Source organism: Neophocaena asiaeorientalis, unplaced genomic scaffold, assembly GCF_003031525.2.
Source record: "Neophocaena asiaeorientalis asiaeorientalis breed wild unplaced genomic scaffold, Neophocaena_asiaeorientalis_V1.1 scaffold223, whole genome shotgun sequence".
Taxonomy (NCBI): Eukaryota; Metazoa; Chordata; class Mammalia; order Artiodactyla; family Phocoenidae; genus Neophocaena; species Neophocaena asiaeorientalis.
In genome coordinates this window covers 3,071,994-3,074,416 of record NW_020175045.1, presented here as the reverse complement: position 1 = coordinate 3,074,416, position 2,423 = coordinate 3,071,994, and the positions used below count along the sequence as shown (strand labels likewise).

The window sequence follows — 2,423 nt, the reverse complement described above, 5'->3', positions numbered from 1 at the left end:
CCTGGAGGCTGGGTGCAGGCCGGGCTGGTGGGGTGCGCGTAGAGGTGCGGCAGGACACACACCCCGTCTTGGGGAGCTGGGGCCGGGCGGTGGGAGCCCTTCTGGTCCTGGGACCCGTCTTCAGCTCGTTGGTTCGTGGGATGAGTCGATGTGTGCTTGTTTGGCAGATGGGTGCCCACTGTGCGGCCAGGGCGGGGGCCGCCGCATCGCGGTGGTTTCTGGCTTTGGGGTTCGCTCTCGGCTGCGGGAGTGGGAACCTGCCCTCCCTCCTCCTCCCCCTCCTCTGACCTGACACCCTCGAGGCCTGGGAGTGGCAGGGCTGCTCCGTCCGCTGGGCTGAGGGGCACGGGCAGGGGCCGGACGGGAGCAGTGTTTCCAGGGCCCACCCTGCTCGGTATCAGAGACGCGGCTTCTCACGCTTAGGCTCACGATCTGGGCAGGCGGGCTAGCCGTCCAGTCTAGGCGCGAATCTGAAACTCTAGAACCTCCCTTGCTCCTAGGTAATCCAAACCCGGGGCTGTTCGGGTGGGTCAGTGCTCCCGTCAGCCACTGGCTCCCCTGATGGAGAAAATGTCCCCCGGGCCCTGGACCCTGGCCCAGCCCCTCGAGGGCCGGAGCACACGGGGGACGGCCAGGCCGTGAGTCACCTCAGGAGCTAGGTCACAACCAAGGAAGGGGTTTGTGAGAGGGAAGGTAAGAAGTGGTCCTGGCCCAGGCCCACCTGCCTTCCGGAAGAGCAATCCTGAACTGTCAGACCTGGCCGCCCTGTCCTGCCCTGTTCCTAATGGGCCTGGAAGGGGAGGGACGCCCCAGCCCCCGAAGGCCCTCCAGACCACGCGGTCACCTGAATTGCCTCCATCTAGTCTGCTGGGGTTCCCTTTTCCTAGAGAGGAAGCCCTCTTCCGTGTTCAGCTGTACGTGAGAATGGAGTTTCCGGCTTTGGGTTGAAAACCAGCCCTAGTTAGGCTGACGGTCGCCTGGAAGGTGCTCTGGGGTAGAAGTGCTGGCTGCACGCTGTCTGGCCCAGGAGCTCCTTCAGGGCTTGGGGAGGGGGCGAGCGGAGGGCAGCCCCGCCATCCGGGCTCCCAGCCTAGCGCTGGCCACCGAGCTTCTGGGATGACCCCACCAGGACGAGCCCAAGGGCTCTCTGCACGTCTCGGCGACAGTGCCCGGGCGTCCTTCCTCGTGCGGGGCTGTTGGAAAGACGTGTGGGGTGACCAGGCTCCGATGCGGCGGCGCTGGGCACCCCTGCCCACGCCCAGCTGCTGTCTCCCACCCCAGCTGGTTCCAGCCGAGTCCCAGAAAGCAGTTCGTCCTGTGTGAGCTCTGCTGGCCCATGAGGTTGCCTGATGTTCTGTGGTTCACAAATACCCTTTTAGGGCACTTGTTTCAAAATCATGTGTTTTATAAACTCTTCTTCACACCTACAAAACTCTTCTCCGAACGTCTTTCCAAGAGCGAGCTGTTGTTTTTCTGAAGTCAGAAGTGATGTGAGGTCGATACTTTGTGTGTTTTGGGCGTTGGGCGAGAGGTGAGTAACCGTGCCGCTCCTGTCCCTGTTCTGAGTCTGCAGAAGGGCTCTCTGCCCCTGGGCCTGACTTTGGTGTGAGCCCCTTGGGCAGGCACCGGGCTGGGAGGAGCAGGTCCCCGGGGAGGGGGCAGAAGCCAAGGCAGTGGGGGTCATGATGCTGAGCAGGGCGGTGGGTGTCTGCTCCCGCCCTGGACTTGCCACCTTTCCGCAGGGCCGGGGTGCTGGTACAGGCCCTGCAGCCCGGGGGGTTGAGAGCGCGGCCCTCGGCCGGAGTGTCTCTCATGGCGTCACTTGCGTGGCCCAGCTGAGGACATTTGGCACTGGGGCCCTTGGTTCTGATCCCCTCATTTTTCAGAAGGGAAGATCAAGACCCACAGAGAGAGGGGGGTCTGCTTCATCACCCCCAGAGGGAGACCAGCCCCTCGGCTCAATATTTACACGCATTCGCGCCATCTGCTTGGACACGGAAGGCCTGAGAACTGAGGAAAGCTCCCTGAGGTCAGACCCCGGCTGCGACCCCAGCCGGACCACTCTCTCCCGTCTCTGCCGGGGCTCCTCGCCCGTGGTCCTGGGCCCCAGTAGCCCAGGTGGTGGACGAGGTGGGCTCAGAGCCGGTGGACGTAGCCTGAGGGTCTGCCTGGGCGACCTTGACCTGGTGGACAAGGGCACCTAACGCTCGTGGGACCTGTGCAGAGGGCAGGGGGCCGAGCCCACGGGGTGCTGAGGCCCAGGCCTATGTACATCCTGGGAATGGGCGACCCACCAGGCAATGTCACGGAGGGCAGATCCCCAGGGGAGGCGTCCCTGCCTTGAAGGTGCCCGGGTCCTGGCCAGGCCGGTACATTACTGAGGGTCTGCTCGGGGTCCGAGCGGAGGCCCCCCCCCCTCCGCC

General features: G+C 64.5%; 1 protein-coding gene across 2 annotated transcripts in view; it reads left to right on the top strand.

Annotated features, from left to right (window-relative positions):
* The first annotated feature begins 412 nt into the window (after window positions 1-412).
* MAFK (MAF bZIP transcription factor K) overlaps window positions 413-2,423 on the top strand; it is a 7,399-nt gene continuing 5,388 nt past the window's right edge. The window contains exons 1-2 of one of the 2 annotated variants that reach the window (XM_024763533.1): window positions 413-1,531; window positions 1,887-2,029. The gene's annotated coding sequence lies outside the window, so the exon portion shown is untranslated. Of the gene's footprint in view, window positions 2,030-2,423 lie in introns of both variants that reach the window. The other variant, XM_024763532.1, reaches the window with a different exon arrangement.